Source organism: Pinus tabuliformis, chromosome 3_1 (genome assembly GCF_031772625.1).
Source record: "Pinus tabuliformis cultivar Carrire ecotype Pingquan chromosome 3_1, CPIR1, whole genome shotgun sequence".
Lineage (NCBI taxonomy): Eukaryota > Viridiplantae > Streptophyta > Pinopsida > Pinales > Pinaceae > Pinus > Pinus tabuliformis.
Genome location: NC_142301.1, coordinates 493,034,717 through 493,046,364, shown reverse-complemented (window position 1 = coordinate 493,046,364; position 11,648 = coordinate 493,034,717). Strand labels below are relative to the sequence as shown.

Sequence of the window (11,648 nt, the reverse complement as noted above, 5' to 3'; positions counted from 1 at the left end):
AAAGTAAATTAGAAGAAAAAGATAAGCAATTGAGATTTCAAGATAGCTCAAAGATATTGGACAATATTCTTAGCAATCAAAGGTCTCCCTCCATTAAATTTGGTCTTGGTTTTCATGAAAATGTAAAAGGAGAATCTAACTCACAAGCTTGTGCAAACAATCATAAGGTTATCAAAGAAAACTCTAAAAAACTGGATAAAGAATTAAGAAGTCAACCAATCCAATAACCAAAGAAAGAAAATATTCAAAGGAAATCATTTGCTCTTAACTATAGAAGTAATAATTGATTCTCTCCAATATTGAATGTTTTATCTGTCATAACTTTAGACACTTTGTAGTCAATTGTAGAAGTAGATTCATAGGAAGATCATCAACTCCCAGGTACTCAGGTTTCTTTAAGGGATATTGTTTTGCTTGCAACATGTTTGGTCACAAAGCTACTGATTGCAATAGGAGGAATATGAAACATAAATATTATGATTCCTCTACTCCTTATTTTGGTCATATAAGATGTTATACTTGTAACAAGGTTGGGCATAAGGTCACTAATTGCAGGTCAAACATTTGGAATAGAAGCAAAAGGTGGGATAAGTTTCAGCACATGGTTAGAAAGTGCAAGCATATTTGGAGGAAGAAGGAACAACAGTTAGAGACGTAGGGAAAATTGTCCCTAATGCAGTCCATTGCTCTTAAAGCATACTTCTAATAGTGATTGCAGAAGTGAATGTGAGGTACATGACCTCATGGATAATAGGTGATAATTATCAGGTCCACATGATCAGTGGTGTATGATCTTAGGGGGAGCTATGCAAGTGCATCTAGATGATGTTTCGTTATGATGTCTTAACATTTTGGTGATGTTTATATTACTGACATTACATTTGATGAAGTAACAGTAAACAAGAACAAACATGCCACATTCAAGGGGAGTTGTAGTTATGAAAAACTAGCATTTTATATTAAGTACGCAGATATTATGAAAGACAATCGCGTGTATATGTGGTTTTTGGTCTAGATAGTCGCATATGTTTCTTAGTGATGAATAAACAATGGCAAAGATAAAGGGGGATCCTCTCATATGTTTTTATCAGTTGGTTATTGACATTCTGACACTGACATTGGTTTAATGTAGATTGTTAATAATGCCCATATGATGCTTAGGAATGATGTTGTTTCATGATGAGTTTATGAGTAGTTGCAAATTCTTATATTACAACTGTTGAAAAATATTATTGATGCATTTGTTGATTGATGAGATGGATATAATATCAGAAGAGTTGGCACAAGTTAGGGGGAGCATTCACTATGCTTCTAAATGGTCCATTGTTGGCATTATGGCTTCTTGAGCATTTCTGGTTACATGTTGATGAATACATATCAATGGTACATATGATGTTGTCATTCTTTCATTAAGTCATGGATGATGCTTGAGTTGCACTTAGTGAAGTTGTTAATCCTACTTGATACACTTGATGAAGAGGATGTGTATGCTATGATCATTGGTTGATGATGATGAGTTTATGATTCACTCACAGTTTGTTGACATTTATATGCTGTTGTCATTATGTCATCAATGATGCATGGGTTGCATGTGGTGAAGTTATGGATGATGCCTATATGTTGCTTGAGCTACATGTGAAAAGTTGTTGTTGTCAAACATTGATAAGAAAGATACATATGTTATGTTCATTGAAGATGTTGGTTGATGATGCTGCTGCTTAGTTCTATGTCTTGTGATGTTGAAGGTACTCTTGGTTCTCACATATGTTGTTGATGCATGGAAATAATATGTATATGTTTCTTATGGTGTTGTGATACAAGAAATTGATATGTCTTTGGTACTTGAGGATTGTGGCTCTTCCTACAAATGGAAAGAGCATGTTGACCTTGATGATATGAGGTCAAAGGGATGAGTTGCTGATAGAACTTTATTGCACTACAATTACTTGGTGATGCTTAGAAGCATTTCATATTTGGTCACAGGCTGATAATATTAATGCTACATTGTCTTATCTTACACAACTTCTTGATGATGAGGATGCTCACATTGATTCTATGTTGCTATGATCAGATGTTCATGTTGCAGGTTCCTATATGGTATATGGTGGTTGTTGATCACTATCATGATCTTACTACCTCATTCTTGAGGTCCTAGTTTTGGTTATACATGTCATATCTATCTCTTGATGTAAAGGTCATGTAAAGACCCATATTGAAAATCATTGTAAAATTCAGTCATGTATGGGCTATTGGGATCAAGTTATGTCATGTATGTAATCCCATTTTGGACATTGATGTAAACTCTGGGTCAAAAATGTAAACCCAATATGTTGGGTGATTCATGTAATCATGGGAGCATAAAGTCATTGGTCATAGGAAAGGTCATATTTGGTTAATTCATCAAGTCTTGTACTATATTGAATATCTTTAGATTGTTCAACATATGCTTAGGGGGAGCATGGTCAATATGTAGTTTTCATACCTACGACGATCCTCTCTACAAGGGGAGAGAAGCCTTCGTTCATCATTGTTCAACCCTTTTCCCTTGATGTCAAAGGGGGAGAGAAGCTTGGTGTTTGGAGAAGAATGCTTAGTGAAAAGTCTTGGTATTTGCAGGTATTTACAGGTGATGACCAAACACCAAAGTGGTTGCCATCAAGTTCAAAGGGGGAGACTGTTGCCATTATGGCTAATGTGTTGTCCTTGATGGCGACTTGCTTGATAAAGATGTCAACATTGTGACAACATGATGGTTATGCAGATACATATGCTACAACTAGTATGGATAGAGAAATGACAGTTCAGAGACAAATGGATGGTAAAGGTGATGTTTGAGAAAATAGACGTGAGCCTTGTGAAGCAAGGTTGTGTACATACGGTGGTCCTATAAGGGAAAGTCGCGTACAAAATCCGAACCATGGTAATTTGAATACCAGGGTTCTTTACCATGGTATTAGCCCATAGTAATGGGAGCGACAATGGTTATTTGATCCCGTCAAAGAATACTAACAACATTACCAAGGGATTTACCTAAGGTATTGACTAAGGCTAAAACTATATAAGGGGATGAAGATCAAGGTGTTAAGTGTGCAAGTAATGAGTTATATATGTATGATCTGATTTAGAATAGGTTTGCATTAGGGAGCATGGAGAAGACTCAAATATGAAAGATCTGAAGATATGTTGACATATATGTTTGATTGGTTTACTTGTTTCCAATGTCTAAGTAGCTAACATTGATGAAACTATGATATTGTGGTCTAAATGTATTATTCACAAGTCTATAGTATTGACAGTAAAAGTTGCGGAGAGTGAAATTGTGTTTGTAGCGAAAGTTTTCAAATCTGCACGCAAGTGTGTTTGGAAATAGTCGTGTACATACGTGGATCCATCTCTGTAGGGTCGTGTATCTATTCAGAGATTAAGTATGCAATATGTTGAGATCTATACGCGGGTGTTGTGCATGGTAAGCGCGTACATACGCCGATATGTCTTGTGGAAGTCACGTATATATTCTAGGGTTTTGCAATATGACTTGTTGATGACATTTAATCAGTTATGTTTTGTTTGTTGTTGTCTTTCGATGATGTCTCTATCATGATAATCTGTGTTTGACAATATTGATTGGGTTGAATTGGTTATGAAATGGAATGTTGATTATTGATGATGCTACAATGTAGTGATCTATAAATGGTTCAATGATCTATGATTGATTCAGTACATGATTCAATGGTTTGTTTCAGTATTACAGTGATTCAGAGTCAATTGTCAGTGATTTGAGATCTATACGCAGGTATGATACAAAGGAAGAGTTTATATATGCGGGTGTGCTTTAAAAAAATAGTGTATACATTCTAAAGTATGTCTGATTAAGGTTTGCAGGGACAACACTATGTTTTTGTGATGGTAAATAGTGTATGGTTTGGTATATGATTATGCATTGGTATGATCTGATGATTTATATCTGTTATGGATTGGTTTGATCTTGGTGCAATAGTTGATTGAGATTTAGTGATTGGTTTGATGGTAATACAATGATTTAGTTGATTCAATGTTTGATTTCATAATACTTACTTGGTATTGGGCTTAATATTGGAAGTGGGTCTAGTATGAAAATATGATGAAAGGTGGCCTACATGTTTGATGTTTTTGAGACAGGTAGATCCAGTATGAAATATTATGAAATGTGGTCCACAAAGGTGCTGAGGGTTGGAGAATTTAGTGAGGGAGTTAGAGCTTCCTTCCAGTGGTAGCTGGTAAACTTGTCTAGGGGGTAGGTGCTCCTTTTTGATAGGAGATGGTAAACGAGATTAGGGGGTTGTAGCTCCCTTCAAGTAAGAGTCTACGCCAATACAATATTATGAGATGTTTTCCTTTATAATAAAAGAAGAAGACAAAGACGACGACATCAAATGGTTTTCTCCTACATTGAGCTTCCACCTAAAATCATGGTGTTCATGTATGTTGATATGTTACTTGTGTGTTGATGATCTATTTATTCTTTACTGCTCATAATTTCTGCTTAATGAATGAATAATGAAGTAATTATGCATTGGTTAAGGATGAACAATTGATGAAATATATGGAAAGTTAATTCACTGGATATACGCTGTTTGCTTTCACTGAAGTCATGTACATACGCTAGTTGCATGAATGACAGTAGCGTACAACCCCCCTCTTAGTATTTTTCCCAACACACTATACATTTCGCTTCCAACATCGCATAAGGAGAACAATGACATTCAACACAATATGAGCCCAAGGAGATGGAAATACCTTCGCAATTATCTTCACGCTGCAGCGCTGAGGCCACAAGGCTAGACGTCGGTTCGTTGAGCCAAGGGAGGTTGCAAGATTGCCAGACTGCGCCAATCCCCTTTCAAACATCGACCCAGGATCCCAAATAACTCCCTAATCAACTATTTCTTGCAACACCTCCCTTGTTTGCTAGTCTATACCATCTTCTAAACCCCAACTTGGTTCTCCAGAGAAGCCCTGTGAGTGAACCGAGCATGTGTAACCTTCCCAATTGCGACTTTTCATCACCTAAACGACGATTCTGCTCACAACGTCCAGCGTCAGAGAGATAAAAACTAACATGCTCTCTAAAACATTCATCAACAGACCACTCAATCCGATATCCTTACCATATGCTATATTCATTGCCACCCCCTAAAAAAACTTGCATTACCCTCAAACAACTCACTACCCAAATCTGTCACCCCAACCAAAATTAATAAAATTATTTTTAAGTTTTCAATAATTTTTATTTAAAATTAAAAAATCACAACTTTTAATTATTAAATTTATTAAAAATAATAATCTAAAACTCAAACTGAGGAAATCTAAAAACCAAAGAATTACCGTACACAACGCCTCAAACGCCTCAAATTATAACAAAATAGCGTCAATTGTGTCGGCAGATTCAAACCCAAAAATTGGTTTGAGAACTCAAGGAATCAACTGGGTGATGGCATGTGTTGAGAATGTTAAATATTCTGTCATCATTAATGGATCCCCATCCTCTTTCTTTCAGGCGGAGAGAGGGCTTCGCCAGGGCTGCCCGCTCTCTCCACTTCTCTTTATTTTGGTCATGAATGCTCTCAGCACTCAGATAAACAAAGCCGTTGCCGACAAACGTTGCGCTCCTGTCAAGATGTGCAAGAATATTTTTCTGTCTCATAACTTGTTTGTCGATGATATTCTTATATTCGCTATGCTTTGCAAATCAAGCTGGATATGCCTCAATGAAATATTTCAGAAGTTTCAATCGGCATCGGGTCTTACCATTAACAGAGCCAAATCTATGCTATATCATAACGACACAAATGAGGAACTAGTTCAATGGATAGCGGCTTTATTTGGTATCAATCTGGCTCCATTCAAAGACGGCTTTAAGTATTTGGGCTTTTTCCTCAAGCCGAAGGGGAATCGCAAACAGGATTGGGCATGGCTGATCGACCGATTTTATAAAAAAATTTCAAGGTGGGAGATGCGATTTCTATCTTTAGGTGGCAGATTTATCCTAGTTCAGTCCGTCTTATCACAGCTTGCGGTATACTGGGCACATCTTTATTATCTTCCTTCTTCCATTATCAACAAAATGGTTTCTATATCTGCAAATTTTCTATGGAGTGGCAGATCTCATCTCTCAAAGATTCACCTGGTAAAGATGGATTCTATTGCAAGACCAAAGAGGTCTGGCGGATGGGGACTGTTACATATGAGAACTTTTGGCAAGGCGCTCCTCTGTAATTCTCTTAAAAGAGGTATCTTTGGTGTCGGCAAATGGAGTTCTATCATCAATCAAAAATATCTGAAAGGTAGGCCTCTCGTTTATTGGTACAGGAGAAAGTCACTGGGCTCTTCAAGGGGATCTGCTATATGGCTTGGCTTCAGAAAGATTCAGGAGCTTTTCTTCCAGTTCCTAAGATGGCGTATCAACTCCGGCACCAGCATTCTTATCGGACTGGAACCCACCGTCCTTGGGTTGGAAGATTCTCTCTCACCTGATTTTGTTTCTTTCCTTCACTCTCGGGGCCTATTCACTTGGAACAAACTGATTCAGTCATGGTCTTCATCGACGCCCACCTGGAAGAATGCAGCGGATCTCAACCTGCCTCCCTCTCTGTGTCAGCTATGGGAATTCGCGGTCAACAGTTTTGAGAACAAAGGTATTAAACAGACAGGGAGCAGCGATGTTTTGGTATGGTCGAAGGCGCATTCCTCTCAGCCTGTCTCTGTTAAAGACCTGTATACAGCCGCATCATCAATTTCTCCGTCGCCTCCTATGCCCATCTTTCCTATAAAGCTTTGGAAAACTCCATGCCCGCTCAAGACAGTTCTATTTTCCTGGTTGGTTTTCTCCAATAGGAACCTCACATGGGAGGTCCTGCAAAGAAAAGGCTGGACGGGTCCTGGCCGATGTGTCATGTGCTGTAATGCGCCAGAATCAAATATCCATATGCTTTTTCAATGTCCGGCATCGGCTCATATCTGGTATGAACTCTCCTTAACTTATGGTTTTCCTCATCAAGTTTTCTCCTCTGTACAGGATGCATTCAGGTGGTGGAGTGATCAATGTCCAGCTTGGAGATCGGTTTTCATCCTCACCTGCTGGTTTCTTTGGAAGTGGAGAAATTCCCGCATTTTCCAGGACTCAAAGGCTCCTATCGATTCTGTGCTAATGCACATATCTGCTCTGGCTGCTTCGGATTGATATCTTTTTCTTCTCTTTGGTTTTTGTATTCGACCTATATGGACTTCTCCTCATGGATGTAATTTCTCCTTATCTCTCCTTATTTTTGGATAGCTTCTGTGAACATACATGTACTTATTTGGATTTTTGGTATGGTCCTCCGGACCTCTTTTGGAACTGCTCCTCCTTTTTTGCGGCTCTGAGCAGCCTATCTATTGTCAACAGGACCAGCAGTCATGCATCTGGCTTTTCATGTATCAGATCATTATATTTCCTGAATATAATATATATATTGATTTTCTCTCTGAAAAAAAGGCGACAACGCCTATATCAATGAAGCAAAAATCATGTCAGCATATTGAAGCGAACAAAAATCAAACAACCAACGAGGTCACAATTTTGTTAGAAAGGTGAAGTTTTTAGCTAAAATTTGGGTAGAAAATTTTCAAAGAATCTAATTATGAGCATTAAAATCAATTTTTTTTGCAGAAATGATTCAGCATCGTCACCCAAATTTTCGCTGAATTTCTATCGTTGAACCTGCTGAAATTTCTATCGTTTTCTAATAAAATTGTAGCGTGTTTAGACTACGCGCATCCCTGTTGTTTCGTTTGTCCTACATAATTATTGTTTTACCTTGTTCCGCGACAAGTATCCTTGTACGTACAGATATATTGTATGCATAAATACTGCTTGTTCGCCCATAATTCAAATTTTTATGGCTTCAACCAATGCCACAGTTACATGGCAGTCATTCTATGGCCACATTTATCTTTACGTTACAATGTAATAGTGAGATTAAGGATACTCCACAACATTGGCAAAGGTGGGAGATTCCATGCCACTATCGCTGCTGCTGCTCTCTCAGAAGCACCCTCTAAATTTAAAAAATCAGCAGCGGGAAGGGACAGCAGCCCTTGTATTAATGCCGCAAAATCAAAAGAGGTTTTGGATGCCCTGCAGTATGGCTCCGGGCTCGATCACGCAACATATGCTTTTCTGTTGCAGACATGCGAGCGGAATAAGTCCTTGTTAGAAGGAAAACAGGTCCACGCTCACATGCTGGTAAGTGGATTTAAGCGAGACTTATTTTTAGAAACCAGGCTTGTGAACTTGTATGCCAATTGTGGTTGTGTAGAGGATGCACGCCGAGTGTTTGACAAGATTCAGGAACGAAATGTATTTTTATGGAATACCATGATAAGGGGTTATGCCCGAAATGGGTTCCCTGAGAAAGCCATTGGGATGTATAACCAAATGCAAGATATAGGAATTCAACCTGACAATTTCACGTTTCCCTGCGTTCTTAAGGTGTGTGCTGGCTTGGGAGACTTGCAGCAGGGAAAGGAAATCCATGATTGCATTAACATGAGTAGGTTCGCATCGGATTTATTTGTCGGAAATGCGCTTATAGCGATGTATGCAAAATGTGGTAGCGTAGAGGATGCACGGCAAGTGTTTGACGAAATGCATCAGAGAGATTTGGTGTCTTGGAATTCGATGATTTCAGGCTATGCACAGAATGGATTCGGGAACGAGGCAATAAAATTGTTTTACCAGGTGGTCGCAGAAGGAATAGATGTTGACCCAGTCACCGTGGCCTCTGTTTTGCTTGCCTGTGCATGGTTGGCGTCTCAGCGACAGGGTAAGCAGATCCATGATTACATCTGCAGAAGTGGATTTGATCAGGATGGTCTAGTGGGGAATGCTCTCGTAGGCATGTATTTTAAATGTGGCAGCATAGATGATGCTCGCCGAGTGTTCAACAAAATGTCTCAGAGAGATGTCGTCTCCTGGAATGCAATGGTTGCAGGTTTTGCACAAATTGGGGATTGTGGTGAAGCCTTGAAATGTTTTAGTGAAATGCAGGAGGTAGGTGTAAAAGCCGAACCGGTCACTGTTACAAGTGTTCTTCCGGCATGTGCTCACTTAAAAGATTTGCAACGGGGTAAAGAGATTCACACTTACATAATGAGAAGTGGATTTCAGGGTGAGGTTTTAGTGGGAAATGCCCTCATAGATATGTACGTGAAATGTGGGGACATAGAACATGCAAACCAAGTATTTGAAGGAATGCTTCAAAGAGATGTGATCTCATTCACTACCTTGATTACAGGTTATACCCAGAATGGGCATTCTAACAAGGCCTTTAAACTCCTTCAACAGATGGAATTACTGGGCATGAAACCTGATTCTGTCACCATTGCTAGCGTTCTTCCTGCGTGCACCCACATAGCAGCCTTGCAATGCGGCAAGGAGATCCATGGTCACATCATCAGACATGGATTCAATTCAGATGTTTTTGTGGGAAATGCCCTTATTGACATGTATGCGAAGTGTGCGAACATAGAAGATGCACATCAAGTGTTTGATAGAATGTTGGAAAGAGATGTCATTTCATGGAGTGTAATGATTGCTGGATGTGGCATGCATGGTCATGGAAAAGAAGCTATTACTCTCTTCAATCGAATGCAATTGACAGGCATGAAACCAGACCACATCACCTTTGTTGGAGTTTTGGCTGCATGCAGCCATGCAGGTCTGGTGGATGAAGGGCAGCAATACTTTAATAGCATGAGTAGAGACTATCATATCACACCAAGGTTAGAGCATTATACCTGCATGGTGGACATTCTTGGCCGTGCTGGATGCTTGAACGAGGCATATGACTTTATCAAAAAGATGCCCATCAAACCTAGCGCTGGTGTGTGGGGGGCCTTGCTTGGAGCCTGCAGAATTCATTGCAACATTGACCTAGGAGAATGTGTCGCAAAGTGTCTTTTGGAATTAAAACCTAAACATGCTGGATATTATGTGCTTGTTTCAAATATCTATGCTGTCGCTGGTCTGTGGGGTGATGTAGCTAAAGTGAGAGCAATGATGAAGGAGAGAGGATTGAATAAAACACCAGGATGTAGCTGGGTTGAGGTCGAAAACAGGGTGCATGCATTTGTTGTAGGAGACAAGTCACACCCTCGGTCAAAGGAAATCTATGAATTTTTGGAGAGCTTGATCAGCAAGATGGAAAATACAGGATATTTCACCAACATAAATTTTATTCTGCATGATGTAGAGGATGAGGTGAAGAAAGACATAATATGTGGCCATAGTGAGAGACTGGCCATTGCTTTTGGGCTTATGAATACATCTCCTAATACACCACTAAGGATTATCAAAAACCTTCGTGTGTGCGGTGACTGCCACACTGTCACTAAGTTCATAGCCAAGATTGTAGGGCGTGAAATTATTATGAGGGATGCCAATCGTTTCCATCATTTCAAAGATGGGCGATGTTCTTGTGGAGATTATTGGTAATGATAATCAAAACAATCATAAGCAATTTTTAACAAAGCAGTTGATATTAATTCATTGTTCCTGCAAACGAAAATGATAGTATCTTCCTGTTTCTCAGTGTGATGCAAGTTTTGCTTGGCATTACTACATGATTTCACCTTATCAGATAGGGGGGGTTGATTCTACAACAATCAATGTAATTGATAGATTCTTGGCAAGACACTTGTGCTCATTGTGCATTTTGCGAGGGGTTTTGTCGACATACAGAGAAAGAGGAAGTGGGCATTCACAACAATGTTTTCTGAGATGACTGCCACAATTGGATGGAACGCACTGATTTTTTTTGCCAGTGCTATGTAGTAATGGATTATTGTTGATTCCTTATTCAAATTCACATAATGGCAAGCTATGCTGATGACAGTTCAACAATTTTCCAGAAGATAACTGTCTGATAGCATCTTCCTGTTGGTGGGCTGTATCATGCAATTTTTGTTTAGCACTGCCACATGCTAACTTTATCAGATATGGGAACTTGATTTTACCATGACAAGTATGACTGCCAGATTCTAAGCATGGGCCATATCTTACTGCTTCTGTTTTTTTTTACATGTAACCAAGCACCCCACCCTCCAATCCATAGGCAAGGGTAAGATATTCTTCAGGGCTCAAAGCCGTTCAATGACAAGGCTCAACCACATTAACAGAATATACTTGATATGAGCTCAAAATGTCACCTGTGGGAATTGATCCTGGTGGGGGAGGATAACAATCATTCCTCCCAACCACCCGAGATGTACATTTTAGGATGGATATTGTCTGAATATAAAGGAAAGAGGAAGTGAACTGCCTTGATCATGTTCTCTGGAAATGAATGACATGAAACAGTTTTCAATTCTTGAGAATTAATTATCTGGCTTGTGCAAACTGCAAAACAGCATCTATGCTTACGGTAGTTCAAGACTTAAATGGCTTTGGAATGCAGCAGTCAAGTGTGTTTTAACTGTTTTTTGACAATCCTTCTGGACTTGAATGATTTACAGCTTGTTCATATCTGTTATGGAAAGAGTCCAGTGGGGGAATTAAAAATACTATTCATTTCGTGGAATGGATGCCGGATGGTAATGCTATTCATTTCTTGGAATGGATGCAAGACCGA

The 11,648-nt window shown here is 39.1% G+C and overlaps 1 pseudogene; it reads left to right on the top strand.

The window, feature by feature from the left end:
• The first annotated feature begins 7,783 nt into the window (after positions 1-7,783).
• LOC149187952 (putative pentatricopeptide repeat-containing protein At3g23330 pseudogene) lies at positions 7,784-10,816 on the top strand (annotated as a pseudogene).
• Positions 10,817-11,648: the final 832 nt, after the last annotated feature.